Here is a 17,847-nt window from a genome sequence, read left to right as displayed (position 1 = left end):
ATTAAGGAAACTGAAAACGCTGAGAGAAACAATGGTGGGGGCCCAGGTGGACTTGGCAGGTGGCCACCAATATCCACCTGGATCATTCCTCCCCCCTTAGGAAGTAATGGTCCCCATTGCATTGAGTTCCTCCATGAGATGAGGAAACTTTTGCTGAACTTGTTCCCTGGTGAGCCACTTGCCCTGCTGAAGGAGTTGGCCTGCTTTGACAACTCGATACAGTTGGATATTCTGTTGGCGAGTGTTCTTGATCTGTGTGTCCATTCTCCGATCAGTTGCAGCTTGTTCCATGCAATCTGGATTTAATTCTGTGGGTTTGAGTTGTTCTGCAATGTCAGATGTGTCTAGCAATGGTGGAAAGTATGGCCGAAGGCGGTCCACATTGAACACTGGGTGCAGGCCAAGGAATGGGGGAATGCTGAGCTCAAATGCATTGTCTCCCATAGCCTTAGTAATGGTGTAAGGACCATATCGGAGTGGTCTCAATTTCTGATAGGCTCCAGTAAAGCGTTCCTTTTTCAAATGCAACCAGACTTTGTCGCCCACCTGAAACTTGTGTGGCACCCGATGTTGATCATGTCGCTGCTTGTACTTGGCATTTGATTTCTCAAGAATGTCATGGACCTGCTAGCGAATATGTTGGATGCGCTCAATGAAGCTGGTGGCCTTATCTATTTCGGACTGGACATGAGCTGAATTTATGTGAGTAGTTGCAAGTGGCATGGCCACATCGATGGGGCATAGTGGCTGGAATCCCAAACCCACCTGAAAAGGGCTATGGCCAGTGGAGCTGTGAAGAGCTCGGTTGTAGCTATGCTGAACATAGGGGAGGTTCTAGTCCCATGTGCGTGAATGCTTTGAGTTATACATGCGCAGAATGTGCACAATCATCCTATTGACAACCTCTGTCTGGCCATCAGTTTGAGGATGGAAGGCTGTGGACTTTGTGAGTTTGGTGTCCAGCATTGACCAGAGACTGGACCAAAATGTGCTGAGAAACCGACTGTCCCGATCTGAGATGATATACTGTGGGATCCCAAAGTGCACCCACACTCGTTCAAAGAAGAGTTTAGCAGTGACTTCTGCTGTGATATTCTTCTTGCAGGCTGCCATAAAGGCCATCTTCGAGAACCTGTCGACGACCACAAAAACACAGTCATTTCCATGCTTAGTGGAAGGAAGGCCTGACATGTAATCCATGGAGATGGATTCCTAAGGTCGACTAAGGGTAGGCAACGGGGTATAGAGGCCGTGTTTCTTAATGGTCGGTTTGGCAATGGCACATGCAGTACATGATCTGATGTACTTCCCAACATCCTGTCGAAGATTCGGCCAATAGAAATAATTTTGCAGTACTGTCGCTGTTTTCTCGATCCCGAAATGCCCAGCAGCCCGACTGTAGTGTGCTTCCCAAATCATCTTGGCACGCTCACTTGAAGGAACACAAAGGTGACCCAGGTGGCATAACAGGGCATCCTGGAGGTGAAAATCTGGAACATGCCGACCCTCCAAGAGTGTCTGGTATGTTTGGCTGAATTCTGGGTCGCTTTTGTAGAGAAGTGGCCAATCAGAAGTCTCGTGCCCACAAGAGTTGAGCACAGTGGTTAATGCCATGATCGGTGGTTGATTGAGGCAATCTGCAACATTATTGGTGTTGCCCTTCTTATACTTGATATTCAAGTGGAACTGTTGCAGGTATGTAGACCACTTCTGATGGCGATCATTCTGCAATTTCCCTTGGGTCTGTATGAACTGCAAGGGTCGGTGGTCTGTGTGGATGACCGTTTCCTTCCCCAAAATGTAATGCTTCCATTTTCGGCAGGCCTGTACAATGGAATACATCTCTTTATTATAAGTGGGGTACTTCCGGACTGTGTCTGAAAGTGTTTCACTGTGATATGCCACTAGATGTCCATGTTGAGTAAGGACTGCCCCAATAGCATAGTCAGAGGCATCTGTCTCGACCTCAAATGGTTGTTGTAAATCTGGTAACACGAGCACTGGTGCCGTGCAGAGGCGATCCTTCAACTCCTTGAATGCCTTTTGTTGAGATTCAGACCAAAAGAATTTTGCTTTCACCCCTCCCTTGGTGACTTGACTCAAGGGCCAAGTAATATGATAAAACCCCAACACGAACCTGCGGTAGAAGTTGGCAAGACCTAGAAAGCTGCGGAGCTCTGTTAGAGTGGTTGGAGATGGCCAATCCCGAATGACTTGGATCTTGGCTGGATCGACATGCACCCCCTGTTCATTAATGATGTATCTCAGATACTGAACCTGGGTCATGCCAAAAGTGAATTTCTCCAAATTGGCACATAGCTTGTGTTGTCGCAGTGTTTGGAGAACCTGTCGGATGTGGTGGAGGTGTTCTTCCCAACTCTAGCTGAAGATCAGAATGTCATCCAAGTACACTACTACAAAGGAGTTGGTGAATGGCTGCAAGATGTCATCCATTAGCCTCATGAAGGTTTCAGGAGCATTCGTCAATCCGAAAGGCATAACCAACCATTCGGGTTCATTTTTTTGGATCTTGGTGGTATCAACAGTGGCGTTGGGATCCGCATCAATGATCTGCTTCCCTTTTTCATTCCTCTTATCGGGTTCTGACTCAGAGTCGGAACATACATCTGATTCTGAAACCTTTAGCTCAGCCACCAGTGACTGCTTGGCCCGACACTCACCTGTGTTGTGAGTGGAGCTCTTATGGAATTCACACCATTTTCCAGTGTCCTTTTTCGGCTTCACGGCATTGTTCTTTGCTTGCAGCTTCGGCGGGTTGTCTTGGGCTGTCTCGCCTTGGCTTTGTCCTTTGTTCTGTGGTTTAGGGGCACCTTTCCCCTGCTTTGGATTCACAGATCCAAAGTCTCGCTTCTTTTGTTTAAACTTTTGCTCGACCTTGACGGCATATCGGTATGTTGCGCTGAGCGAGGAGATGTTCAAGAATTGTATTTCTTCCTGGATGTACTTGTGTAGGCAGCCACGGTATTTGATTATCAAATGTTGCTCCGAATCCTTGATACCCAACTTTGTGCGAAGGGTATGGAAAAGATTGGTCAACACCGGCACGTCTTGGTCCCTTCCCTGTCGCAGCGTGGTCCACTTTATGTATTCATCCTCATAGCTTCCGACAGGGTAGTACTGCTCCTTGATGGCATCCCGGAATGAATTCCAGGTGGGTGCGGCTGAAAATAGTGAGCCAATAATTTCATCCTTCTGCTCGCAGTAGGTTTCCCACCAGTCCTTGACGTGGGGGGCTGCTTTGAGAAGAGCGAAAACAATCTTTTCCAAACTCGAAAATTCATGAACAGAAAAATAACCCTCTAGCAGATTTAACCATTTATCTACGGCATCTGCGTCTATCTGACCCTCGAATATGGGGATTTCAAAATTAACTGGTACCTTAAAGGGTGTGGCGTTTCCAGAGTAGCTGCTGGAAGCCAATGCGTCGCTTCTGGGTAGCCGCTGAAGGATTTGGGCAAAGCTTTCCATCATCGTGTTCCGTTGTCGCTCGAGGGCTTCTTCGAGCAATATTTTGATGGGATCTCCTGCCCCCTTATCTTTCTTCTCATCCGCCATGGGAGGCCGTCAGGATTTGCGAGGCTGGTCTTGCAAAGGTTCAACCAGTTCAAGCCCTAACTCCTTATATCCCGACCTTGTTGGGGACATGCAAAGAAAAACAGAGAAAAAGTAGACCGCTCTGATACCACTAATCTGGATTTAAACAGGAATGCAACAAATTACAGAGATAACCATACACACAAAGATGCAGTGGGAATAATATTTCATTTCATTAATGGAAAATACTGAAATATGCTTACAACCAGAAAATGGAAATAAACCAGCTAGGGCGATGGTAGCTTATCTCTGAGAAGAGATGTGGTGGCTACATGCCTCTGAATTGTGTTACAATGAGGCTCAAAGGCCTATTTATTGTTGAGAAACAATGGAAAACCCTTAACATTCCAAAACCTAACCCTAGGAGATGAAACGCCAAACTGTGGGCCTTGTTTGGGTAAATTGGTACATCAAATTCCCGGGGTCGTAACTTTGGCATACGATCTTCGTTTGACGCGTACAATAGCTCGTTAGAAAGATCTATCCGAGCACTACCACTTTGGGAAGGGAAACATGGGTCCATGGACCCATGTTGCCCCCAGGTTTCCCAAAAAACGTCGTTTAGGGCCTCAAAACGGCTCAAGAAGTTCAGGACTCGAAAAACTGCTAAAAATAGTAAGTTGTGCTACAATTAAGGAAACTGAAAATGCTGAGAGAAACAATGGTGGGGATCCAGGTGGACTTGGAAGGTGGCCACCAATATCCACCTGGATCATTCCTCCCCCCTTAGGAAGCAATGGTCCCCATTGCGTTGAGTTCCTCCATGAGATGAGGAAACTTTTGCTGAACTTGTTCCCTGGTGAGCCACTTGCCCTGCTGAAGGAGTTGGCCTACTTTGACAACTCGATACAGTTGGATATTCTGTTGGCGAGTGTTCTTGATCTATGTGTCCATTATCTGATCAGTTGCAGCTTGTTCCATGCAATCTGGATTTAATTCTATGGGTTTGAGTTGTTCTGCAATGTCAGATGTGTCTAGCAATGGTGGAAAGTATGGCCGAAGGCGGTCCACATTGAACACTGGGTGCAGGCCAAGGAATGGGGGAATGCTGAGCTCAAATGCATTGTCTCCCATAGCCTTAGTAATGGTGTAAGGACCATATCGGAGTGGTCTCAATTTCCGATAGGCTCCAGTAAGGCGTTCCTTTTGCAAATGCAACCAGACTTTGTCGCCCACCTGAAACTTGTGTGGCACCCGATGTTGATCATGTCATTGCTTGTACTTGGCATTTGATTTCTCAAGAATGTCATGGACCTGCTGGTGAATATGTTGGATGCGCTCAATGAAGTTGGTGGCCTTATCTGTTTCGGACTGGACATGAGCTGAATTTATGTGAGTATCTCCAAGTGGCATGGCCACATCGATGGGGCATAGTGGCTGGAATCCCAAACCCACCTGAAAAGGGCTATGGCCAGTGGAGCTGTGAAGAGCTCGGTTGTAGCTATGTTGAACATAGGGGAGGCTCTCATCCCATGTGCGTGGATACTTTGAGTTATACATGCGCAGAATGTGCACAATCATCCTATTGACAACCTCTGTCTGGCCATCAGTTTGAGGATGGAAGGCTGTGGACTTTGTGAGTTTGGTGTCCAGCATTGACCAGAGACTGGACCAAAATGTGCTGAGAAACCGACTGTCCCGATCTGAGATGATAGACTGTGGGATCCCAAAGTGCACCCACACTCGTTCAAAGAAGAGTTTAGCAGTGGCTTCTGCTGTGATATTCTTCTTGCAGGCCGCCAGAATGGCCATCTTCGAGAACCTGTCGATGACCACAAAAACACAGTCATTTCTGTTATCACTGAAAATTCTGTTGCCAAAATTGCTCAGACTAGATTAAAGACAAAGCGTTTTCGCAGTGCATAAATCCGTTAGCAGTTTCGCAGCTTCACCTGTTTTAGTGATTTCGTAGCGAAAAACACCGACTTTGCACTGGCTGCGCTATGAAATTGGGAAATAACAGATATTTAAAGTAAATTGATGGAAATACTGCAGGAAACGAGGTTTGTCAAGCTGTTATATGTGGGCCTGTCCTCCATTGAAGGAAGAGGATTATATGGTTCGTTTGCAATATGCTTGTTGTCACTTCATTGTTTCTGGCAAACACTGGGCTTGCAGCCAATGTAAGAGTTGACAATTATGTACGAGGCACAACAAAAGCTTGATGGAAGGTCCACCATTGTATTACAATGATTATGATTTCAAGCACACATGCTTTCTCTCTCCAAGACAACTTGAAGCAAATTTGAGTTTTGCCGTTGGCACTGAACTAGCAGATGATATTGTTACAGAGGTTTGTATTCAGGCTTCATATGTTGACTCAGGGTCCTTGAATACTTCAAGTATAGGAAATGAGCTTACAGGAATTATCAAAGAGATAAGAACCCAATGTACACAACAGAATCTTTCATATTCTGAAGGACAATATTTCCATGACCAACCAACAACTGCCGTGGATGATGAGGTTGATGTGTTTAAAGGTCTAATGTCAGATCTTTCAGATAAGATTGAAGATATCAAGGCGATGATGTCAGCTCAACCGTTGTCTAAGGTTCTTCAGGCGTTTTATGATGATAAGAACGTTTCTCAGGATAAAAATGCTTGTATAAGTGTGAATTTCTCTCATGAAGTAGAAGCTGGTTATCGACCAAAAGGTAATGCATATGTCATCTTCAAGTATACATGGTTGTGGGATCGTGTACGTGTCAATGATGAGCTTTTGACAAACGAAATGTTAAGGTTTGGCAAACAGTATTAGTTGTTCGTTCATTAGTTCTTCCACCGACAGAGGACATTTGGCAGGCGATGGCCACGATTCCATGCACACCTTCACTGCCGCTCGCTTAGACAACTGCGCTGCTAATTCCCGCAATCTTAAACCCAAAAATTGATACTGCTGGAGCCGCACTTGCCACTACTGTTAAAGCTGAACTGATTTTTAACACAGTTAAAGAAGAGTAAGATTGTGTACAGAGAGCGCCCAGGAAGAAAGAGGGCTACGGTACAAAGGGCCACAGACTCAGAAGGATACAGGAAATGAGAGGAATGAAATGTCATTTGGGTTTAGTAATCACTGTAATATTTGCAATTACTGTAAGTGTTAAGGGCCAGCTGCATGATTTTTCTAATGGAGAGTTTGATGTGCGCCAATATTTCTCCACTTCACCCAGATATGGTGCTGGAAAAGAAGCAATGAATGATGATTATCAAAATTCCGCAGTGCCTACCCATGGATGTACTCCGATTCTTTTAAATCTTGCGGCCAGGCATGGAACTCGTGCACCGACCAAGAAGCACATAAAGGAGCTAGCGCAATTATCTATACGTTTGGAGAGTCTTTTGAAGTCTGCAAATGATATACTTACAGGGGAAACACATGGTTCACAACAAATACCATCATGGCATGGGGCTTTTTGCTGGGAAAGGAGTTCTTGGAGCAGGCCAGCATCGTGCGTTTGCTGTTATAACTGACAGTCGAGCAAATGATATCCATTTGCGATTTCATGATACTTGCCAAACATACAAGGAGTTCAAGAAGAAGTGCAAGCCTGCTTTATAAGGATTACTATTTCCGGTTTTTGCTGAAGTTTCAGCTTCATTGGTAAAAACGCTACAATCTGAACTGTACAAAAGATGATGTGGTTTTATTTTGGTTTCTTTGCCGGCAGAAAGCAGCTTTACTAGACAAAACTGATCAAGCGTGTGGAATTTTTACTCAAATGGAGGTTGAACTACTTGAATGGGTTAATGATTTGGTGCTACATTATCTTAAAGGATATGGAGAATCGATAAATTATCGGTTGGGGGTACCATTACTACAAAATATTGTGCAATCAATGGAGCGAGCTATTTTAATGAAAAATGATCCTAATATTCCAGCAGTTGTGGAGAAGGCTCAGTTACAATTTGCTCATGCAGAGACCATCATACCGTTCTCTTGTCTCCTTGGTCTATTTCTTTCTACCTCTGATATAGAAAGAATTCAAAGGGAGCAGCCTTTGCAGCCTCCACCAAAACCCCCTCAAGAGCGGAGATGGAGTTTCCTATATCAAATGTTGGAGATGCATCAAAGCCCGAGATGTCCTCTATTTCTGGAAATTTAAGGAGCACTCAAAAGGTTTGTAAGTTGGATAGATGCAATCTTATGCAAAGATAGAAACAGAAGTGAACATGTCATTGTGCGAGAGGATGTACAACTCCATCAAAACTGGACAAGACAAAGGTTGCTGCTTTTATTTCTGGTTTGTGCAGCTATTAAAAAGCTTAAGTTTCAAGATTGTTGGAGCTTAGATGATGAAGTCTTTTAAAGCTTACTATAAACCGTAGGAGGGTCTCCTTGCTGTCTACTGTAGTTTCATAGACTGTTCCTCTTGGTTTGAAAGATCTTAAAAGGTTATGAGTTGTCTCCTGCAATAACATTAAAGAAACGGAGATTACTCCTTCATTAGCTTCCTTGTTTACTGTTCTTAAGGAGTTCAAATGGCAACCAAGCACTAAATCTCTTCTTGCTACTAGCCTTGCATGCATTGAAATGGGTCAAAAAAAAGAAACACTGTGTTTTGAAATTACACAGCAGTTTCGTAGCGCGCTACGAAACTGCTGTAGGTGATGTTTTCAATGCAGAATAAACAGTGTGACCGGGAATTTTAAAAGAGAGACACCTGTCCATCAATACAGCCTACAGCTCATCTGGAGACATGGTGTGTGGTAGCAGCGTTCCATACCTGGGGTTATTAAAGAGCTGGGAACATGCTGCTACATTTTCGAGGAGCGGTGGAAGACAAGGACCGGGAAAACAGGGGTTCTATCCTAATATTATTGAACCATCAACGCATCCAGCATCCAATGCTAACCTGGAGCATTGAATCCTCATCCCATGCTATCACAGCCACTTCCAGAAAGAGAGCAGATGTCAAAGAATGAAGTCCATTGTAATTAAAGCCATCAAAGCTATCGCTGTAGTAATCCACTTGGCAGAGAACGAATCTTGATTGTAATAAATGCTATGTCCAGCATGATGTAGAATTAGGAGCTTATTTGCTTTAGGATTCCAGCGCTGTCAATTAGTGGTCAGCTGTAATTATTAGTCAGTTAAAAGTTAGTAGGTGTCATCATAGGTAATTATTGAGCTCCCCTCACGCGGGAGGAGGGAGCTCGAATCAGGTAGAGTAAGCATTCTATATAGAGCTGAAAGATGAAGGTACAAAGGGTTGGATGTTTTGATAAAAGACAAGACTATTTTGGTTTATGTATAGCAGATTTCAGTAATACAAATGTCTGTTGTTTCTTCTCAGGATTCACAATAGATCTAATGGTTCAAATGTATGATGGTTTATTCTCTTTAGTGTTCTTTTACAGTTTTGTTACTGCATAATCACTCAGAACTCATGTGTCATGCTCTGACTTCCTGTATGCCTTGGCAAACTGTGTTTTATGTAAGTTATGCTTGAACATTAGATGTAAAGTGCCCTGATTTCTATGAAAGGAGCGTGTTTTTTGTTTGCTGATATGTGTGAGACTCCATAAGCCCAATGGGAATCACTTTGATATTTGTCCAGCCAGCTTATTTTTCATGTGTTTTAAGAGTTAGCCATCTTTCCTTGTCATTAGTCAATATTCATAGTCTATGAGAGAGCCCTCTCTGACTAGGGAGGCTAAGCCTTAGTCTAAAGCCTGGTTTGAAATAGTTACACAGAATCTTGCTGATTGGCAGCCTTCAGTACCTGATTTTGTGAAAACAATTTCCATGCTTAGTGGAAGGAAGGCCTGACATGTAATCCATGGAGATGGATATCCAAGGTCAACTAGGGGTAGGCAACGGGGTATAGAGGCCATGTTTCTTAATGGTCGGTTTGGCAATGGCACATGCAGTACATGATCTGATGTACTTCCCAACATCCTGTCGAAGATTCGGGCAATAGAAACAATTTTGCAGTACTGCCGCTGTTTTCTCGACCCCGAAATGCCCAGCAGCCCGACTATAGTGTGCTTCCCAAATCATCTTGGCACGCTCGCTTGAAGGAACACAAAGGTGACCCAGGTGGCATAATAGGGCATCCTGGAGGTGAAAATCTGGAACATGCCGACCCTCCAAGAGTGTCTGGTATGTGTGGCTGAATTCTGGGTCGCTTTTGTAGAGAAGTGGCCAATCAGAAGTCTCGTGCCCACAAGAGTTGAGCACAGTGGTTAACGCCATGATCGGTGGTCGACTGAGGCAATCTGCAACATTATTGGTGCTGCCCTTCTTATACTTGATATTCAAGTGGAACTGTTGTAGGTATGTAGACCACTTCTGATGGTGATCATTCTGCAATTTCCCTTGGGTCTGTATGAACTGCAAGGGTCGGTGGTCTGTGTGGATGACCGTCCCCTTCCCCAAAATGTAATGCTTCCATTGTCTGCAGGCCTGTACAATGGAATACATCTCTTTATCATAAGTGGGGTACTTCCGGACTGTGTCTGAAAGTGTTTCACTGTGATATGCCACTGGATGTCCATGTTGAGTAAGGACTGCCCCAATAGCATAGTCAGAGGCATCTGTCTCGACCTCAAATGGTTGTTGTAAATCTGGTAACACGAGCACTGGTGCCGTGCAGAGGCGATCCTTCAACTCCCTGAATGCCTTCTGTTGAGATTCAGACCAAAAGAATTTTGCTTTCACCCCTCCCTTGGTGACTTGACTCAAGGGCCAAGTAATATGATAAAACCCCAACACGAACCTGCGATAGAAGTTGGCAAGACCTAGAAAGCTGTGAAGCTTTGTTAGAGTGGTTGGAGATGGCCAATCCCGAATGACTTGGATCTTGGCTGGATCGACATGCACCCCCTGTTCATCAATGATGTATCCCAGATACTGAACTTGGGTCATGCCAAAAGTGCATTTCTCCAAATTGGCACATAGCTTGTGTTGTCGTAGTGTTTGGAGAACCTGTCAGATGTGGTGGAGGTGTTCTTCCCAACTCTGGCTGAAGATCAGAATGTCATCCAAGTACACTACTACAAAGGAGTTGGTGAATGGCCGCAAGATGTCATCCATTAGCCTCATGAAGGTTGCAGGAGCATTCGTCAATCCGAAAGGCATAACCAACCATTCGAAAAGGCCCTCCTTGGATTTGAAGGCAGTCTTCCACACATCAAAGGGTTCGATTGGTACCTGGTGATATCCTGACTTCAGATCGATCTTGCTGAAATATTTCGCCCCCTTTAGTTGGTCCAGGAGGTCATCAATCCGCGAGATCAGGTACTTATTACGAACAGTGATCTTGTTCAGCGCCCGATAGTCAATACAGAGTCTCCACGTCCCATCCTTCTTCTGTACCAACACGATCGGGCTCCCACAAGGCGATGAACTCGGACGAATGTGACCTTTCTGCAGGAGTTCCTGAATCTGCCTCTTGATTTCATTGTTCTCCAGAACGGAGCGCCGATAAATTGGTCCATTGGGTAGCGGCGCACCTGGGGTCAGATCGATGGAGTGCTTGACCTGACAGTGCATAGGAACCCCTGCAGGGGAGGTGAAGATGTCCTCGTACTCCTCCACAACCTTGTCCATCTGTAGTTGTCGTGCAGAGGGACCCCGTCTGGAGGCCGCCGCCACCGTCTTCTTCTTTCCTTGAGGGTGTATCATCAGGAAAACAAATTTCCTGGTTTTGGAAATGATCTTACTACATTGTTTTGCAGTAATCAAAGAGATGGCGGTAGGTGGTGCTACCTCTGGTATCCTGTACAACTTATTTCCCAATGTAATAATAACAACACGGGGCCTTGATTCATACACCGCATGTCGCTTCCACAAGTATGGCTGTCCTAATAATACATCACAAACTTCAAGGGGAGCAATGTCACACAATACCTCATCCGTGAAGGGCTTGATGTTGTATGGAAGGCGACACTACTGGCTCACGCGAAGATCTCGTCCTTGGTGAAGCCACCCAATGGTGTATGGTTGTGGATGTGTTGTGGTCGGTAAGCCCAACCGCTTCACGACCTCTGCCGAAATGAGGTTCTTTTGACTCCTGCTATCAACAATGAACTGTATCGGGGAGCCCTTTACCCACGTCTGGGAGTGGAAGAGATGCTCCTCCTCCTCTCGATCTTCGAGTTCATTTTTCTGGATCTTGGCGGTATCAACAGTGGTGTTGGGATCCGCATCAATGATTTGCTTCCCTTTTTCATTTCCCTTATCGGGTTCTGACTCAGAGTCGGAACATGCATCTGATTCTGAAACCTTTAGCTCAGCCACCAGTGACTACTTGGCCCGACACTCACTTGTGTTGTGAGTGGAGCTCTTATGGAATTCACACCATTTTCCAGTGTCCTTTTTCGGCTTCGCGGCACTGTTCTTTGCTTACAGCTTCGGCGGGTTGTCTTGGGCTGTCCCGCCTTGGCTTTGTCCTTTGTTCTATGGCTTAGGGGCACCTTTTCCCTCCTTTGGATTCGCAGATCCAAAGTCTCGCTTCTTTTGTTTAAACTTTTGCTCGACCTTGACGGCATATCGGTATGCTGCGCCGAGCGAGGAGATGTTCAGGAATTGTATTTCTTCCTGGATGTACTTGTGTAGGCAGCCACGGTATTTGAGTATCAAATGTTGCTCTGAATCCTTGATACCCAACTTTGTGCGAAGGGTATGGAAAAGATTGGTGAACTCTGGCACGTCTTGGTCCCTTCCCTACCGCAGCGTGGTCCACTTTATGTATTCATCCTCATAGCTTCCGACAGGGTAGTACTGCTCCTTGATGGCATCCCGGAATGAATTCCAGGTGGGTTCGGCTAAAAATAGTGAGCCAGTACTTTAATCCTTCTGCTCGCAATAGGTTTCCCACTAGTCCTTGACGTGGGGGGCTGCTTTGAGAAGAGCGAAAACAATCTTTTCCCGACTCGAAAATTCATGAACAGAAAAATAACCCTCTAGCAAATTTAACCATTTATCTACGGCATCTGCATCTATCTGACCCTCAAATATGGGGATTTCAAAATTAACTTGTACCTTAAAGGGCGTGGCGTTTCCAGAGTAGCTGCTGGAAGCCGATGCGTCGCTTCTGGGTAGCCGCTGAAGGATCTGGGAAAAGTTGTCCATCATCGCGTTCCGTTGTCGCTCGAGGGCTTCTTCGAGCAAGATTTTGATGGGATCTCCTGCCCCCTCGTCTTTCTTCTCATCCACCATGGGAGGTCGTCGGGATTTGCGAGGCTGGTCTTGCAAAGGTTCAACCAGTTCAAGCCCTAACTCCTTATATCCCGACCTTGTTGGGGACATGCAAAGAAAAACAGAGAGAAAGCAGACCGCTCTGATACCACTGATCCGGATTTAAACACGAACGCAAAAAATTACAGAGATAACCATACACACAAAGATGCAGCGGAAATAATATTTCATTTCATTAATGGAAAATACTAAAATATGCTTACAACCAGAAAATGGAAATAAACCAGCTAGGGTGATGGTAGCTTATCTCTGAGAAGAGATGTGGTGGCTACATGCCTTTGAACTGTGTTACAATGAGGCTCGAAGGCCTATTTATTGTTGAGAAACAATGGAAAACCCTTAACATTCCAAAACCTAACCCTAGGAGATGAAACGCCAAACTGTGGGCCCCGTTTGGGTAAATTGGTACATCAACTTCCCGGGGTCGTAACTTTGGCATACGATCTCCGTTTGACGCGTACAATAGTTCGTTAGAAAGATCTATTCGAGCAATACCACTTTGGGAAGGGAAACATAGGTTCATGGACCCATGTTGCCCCTAGATTTCCCAAAAAAATGTCGTTTAGGGCCTCAAAACAGCTCCAGAAGTTCAGGACCCGAAAAACTGCTAAAAATAGTAAGTTGTGCTACAATTAAGGAAACTGAAAATGCTGAGAGAAACAATGGTGGGGGTCCAGGTGGACTTGGCAGGTGGCCACCAATATCCACCTGGATCAAAGTATAGAAGGAATGGGAAAAACCATGGCACGATCGACACATCAAGCTATGCACATTTAAGGTAAATGACATGGTTTTATTATATGATATTAAGTTCGCTAAGTTTCCAGGAAAGTTTCAGATGCACTAGCTGGGGCCATACGTCGTCAAAGAAATCATAGATGAGGGTGCAGTTCAGCTAGAAAAGCTGAACAGAGAACCTTTTTCAGGAAGGGTAAATGGAAGTCGGTTGAAGCCGTATGCAGGAGATCTGGCTCAATCACTGCATGATGGCTGAACAATCTTAATGCTCTAGGCAGCTACAAGGGAGAGGGGGACTATAAACTACACTTCCCAATTTGGGGGACTATGCGATAGGGGGGCTGTGTGAGAAAGGGTGATGTCACAATACCAGAAGCCACACAAAGGGAGCTGCACTATGGATGGAGATACCATGCAACATAGCCAGAAAATGACTATTAGAGTCATTTGTTCGTAATTTGACAACCAGGATACGGTTAAGAGGAGTGGGTGGGTGGCATTTAAGTCTGAAATATTTGGAGATCTCCCACCAAATTAGCATTAATGGATAAATTTTGGGGGGAACAATCGGATTTGAATTCAAATTCCCCTATAAATTACGCGTGCCAGTCTAGCAGAGAACACTTTGCACCCTTAGAATTTTTAAGTTGTGATGTCCATCGCTTATGAATCGTGAGTTCTTTGAAGCTTTGATCGCAAGCCTTACGTTCGATAAATTTCCCAAGTTAGACAAGAAATTCATTTGTGACATCATGTCAGGACCAAGTCCCACTGAGACTGCAAGCACTGGAGGAACTATCACCTCTGAAGGAGCTGCTCCAGAGGTTGTGAGCATGGAGGCTCCAGCTCCTGTGCCTACAATGCCGAGGTCGCCTAGGCCAAAGCCTACACCGGTGCAGGAGACCCAAAAATCGAAGAAATACAAGAATAAATTGTCAGTGCTAGTGCATGAGTCACCTAGGAAGCATTTTGATGCCCAGACGCAGAAGAAGGATAAGAAGCCTAAGAAGGTTGTATATTTGGAGGCTAAAGAGGGCGATGAAGATATAGATGCAGAGGGTGCTCGGCCCATCACCAAGTTTCCTGATTACATCCCTCCATGTAAAGGGAAGACGAAGGTCACTAAGGACCCAGACTTGGAGAAATTTTTCATTCACATACCCATGTTGCTAGAGAAGATAACCTTCGAAGGCCTACACTTGGTGCGCGTTCCCATTTTAAAAATGGAGGATTGGGACTTGGCTGACCATGAGAGGTTCCCCCATCTCGTGACATAGAATTATATGAGGTGGGTGTATTACAAAGACTCTAGTGTCATCGAGTTAGAGTAAATTGAATGGATCCATGGAGTAGAGCAATCTGGACTGTTGAACCTATTGTGGGTGCCCCACTACCACCTCTCCAACATTAATACCACCTGTATATGGTAGCTACTTACTCTGGTGCACGATGGTGCTTATGGCTTGGTTCGCCTATTCCCATAATGAATATTCTCATACACAGGATCACGCACCTATCACACGAAGGTCTAAATCTGTTCAAGGAGTTTGGTGGAAAGAAAAGCGAGAGAGACTTGGTAGAGCAGATGAAGAAAAAATTCGAGCATATCAAGAAGCTGTGTGAGTACTCCATAACCTCCATCAAAGATCCCGTGGTAAAAATTTCCACCCAGATACTAGCTGGAAAGGTTATAAGGAAGTGTCATGCAGATGAGGTTCCGGCACCTGTGGTGTCGTGGGCTGCACAATGCGCAAAGGGCATGCAGTTCAACTGGTCGAGCTACTTATGTAGTGAGTTCCTTGTGAATTTTTGTGAGGCCCAAGATGAGAGAAAGACCTTCAAATACGCATGGTTTTTGCTCTCCATTGTGCTAGTTGCTTGGGATCTGTCGGAGGATAGCTAGTTTCCTCCTGTGGAGGCCAGATTGCAGAAAGCTATACAATTTTCCTCCCTCTAGGCCACGAAGGACTCTATGCAGGTCACTGAAACAAAGATATTTTGGGTATTGATGGATTCGAGCTTCTGCATGGCCATCAACTAGTGCCCACAGTTGTCTGCAACCGTATATGAACAGATGTATGAATATGTTGAGTTCAAGGTAGAATTCCACCGCATTTATATCCAGGCGCAGAAGGACCTCCAACAAAAGTGGTTCAATCTGTCGTATCTCGTCACTGATGACACCATATAGGAAGTAATCAAGCACTGGCTAGTAGATTGGCATACTCCATCCAATTTGGCTACAGGTACTAGCAAAGGCACAGGGAGCTTAGCAGAGAAAAAGCGAAAGGATGCAACAAAATAGGTGGTGCAAAAATTGGTCGTGCAGTGAAAGAAAGAGGCTGAATAGAAGGCCCGAATTGAAAAGGAGCATGATATAAAGGAGCAGGATGAAGAGGAACAACACAACTCCGATTAGAGCGGAAAATATCCTTCATCTGAAACCAAAGAGGAAGAGTAGTCGACGTAGGGCGATGGAGGTGATGAGGGGAAGAGCACCCCATTTCGGGTGAGGAAGAACAGAGAACAGCAGCAGGAGGGGTCCCGGAAGAAGACAAAGGTGACTAAACCACCGGTGGATCCCATTACGCTAACGGAGGGTGATCTAAGTGAGATTGGGGACAAAGTGCACAACACTACTATTGAATTGTCGCAGTAATTCGAGTAACAGCACATGCAATCATTAGGAAATATTCAAAAGGATCTGCATGAACTGCAAATCCAGACCAGAAGAATACAGGTGGGCGCAGGTCAGGTCAGCGCTGCACAAACGAGCCTAGCACTCGAGACAAGTTAGCTTGCCAAGCTGGTCAGGATAGTGGACCTTAGGATAGTTGCGCTGCTAGAAGGGTACCTAAGCATGGAATCGGTTAATGACAAGATCATCGTTAGAACCTTGAAGAACATCAACCTCAAAATTATAGCGCTCCCTAATGAATTTCTTCACGTGCTGGAGACGGGCATGACAGTGGAATTGAGAGCACGAGAGCAGCGCACTCTTAGTTTACTTAGTGAGTACAGGGTGAACAATGAAAAGATGTTCACTGAGAAGATGCAGGCCTTGAAGGAAACGAATACAATCCAGGAGCAGAACGCCCTGTTGGCGGCAGTGGTTGCAAAGGCACGCTGAATAGTGTCGAACTATCACATCTTGGAGGATGCGCAACTAGAGGCCAATATCTGGAAACTCATTGTGGGCGTACACGATGCAAACAAAAGGGTGGCCAGAGTTCAGTTTGAACTCAATATGAAAATCACGAAACTGGGACTCAAGTCATAGCCTTTGACTCCACCCGAGGTCAAGGGAATAACATATCGCTACCATCAAGGAATGAATAGCTATTGTGGATGTCGCGGTCGTTGACTGCACGACTTTGTTTGAATAGGCTATGGAAGTGTTGACGACCCTACAGGAATATCCCACCCTAGAGATATTGAGGACAAAGATCCATGAGCTCCAGCAGCAGTATGACAAGGTTAGGGCGACGACGCGCTGCATTCCTACAGTGTAGCGCCTCACCAAGTTGCAGGAGGCAAAGTAGCTCTTTGCACAAGTGGAAGCAACACAAAAAAAGAGGTAGTGCTTAAGGCACGGTTGGGTCCTTGGTTGGACGAACCCTACCAAGTCTGAGCCAAAATTTAGGAAAAATTGATGAACTTGCAGCTCACACAACAGAAGATCAAGTGAGTCGGTGAAGGACCAACTACAGAGCAGCTAGTCGAAGAAGTGAAGTAGGCAGCCACATAGAGTGCAGCTGAAGTAGTAGTTGTGTAAGTGGAGCTAGGGGATCTTCATAGCAAAATCACCACGCTAGCTGAGTGATTCGAGAGCGAGTCACGACCTTTGTGTTGGGGGCCTGTTGGGATGGGGTTCCCTAGGTCAGTTTTGGGGCAAAAGCCCAAGTTTTGATGTAAAAATATGTAAAGTCTCCATGAATTGTGGATGTGGAGCACAGAGCTAGTTAAGAGTTAAAAAGGGTTTTTACCCTTGTTTATGTGAACTTGAGTCGGTTTTGAAGATCTACCCATGGTCCGCAAACCATGGGATTGTATAAATAGGTGTGTCTTAGAGATTCTAAGGGACATAGAAGTCTTTTGTCTATGGGTACGACGGAAGGAGTCTAGAGAGTTAGTGCAATGAAGTAAGCCTTAGAGGGAGGAAAGGCTCTTAATTGAGTGCACAAATGCCTAGATTAGTGTTCGCAGCTGAGTGCGCGAACCCCTGCAGCTGAGTGCGTAGGGAAGTATTGAGTCTGTAAACCTATACTGAAGATTAATAAAGAAGACTATTG

Source organism: Pinus tabuliformis, chromosome 4_2, assembly GCF_031772625.1.
Source record: "Pinus tabuliformis cultivar Carrire ecotype Pingquan chromosome 4_2, CPIR1, whole genome shotgun sequence".
NCBI lineage: Eukaryota > Viridiplantae > Streptophyta > Pinopsida > Pinales > Pinaceae > Pinus > Pinus tabuliformis.
Note: the sequence above shows the minus strand (reverse complement) of the source record.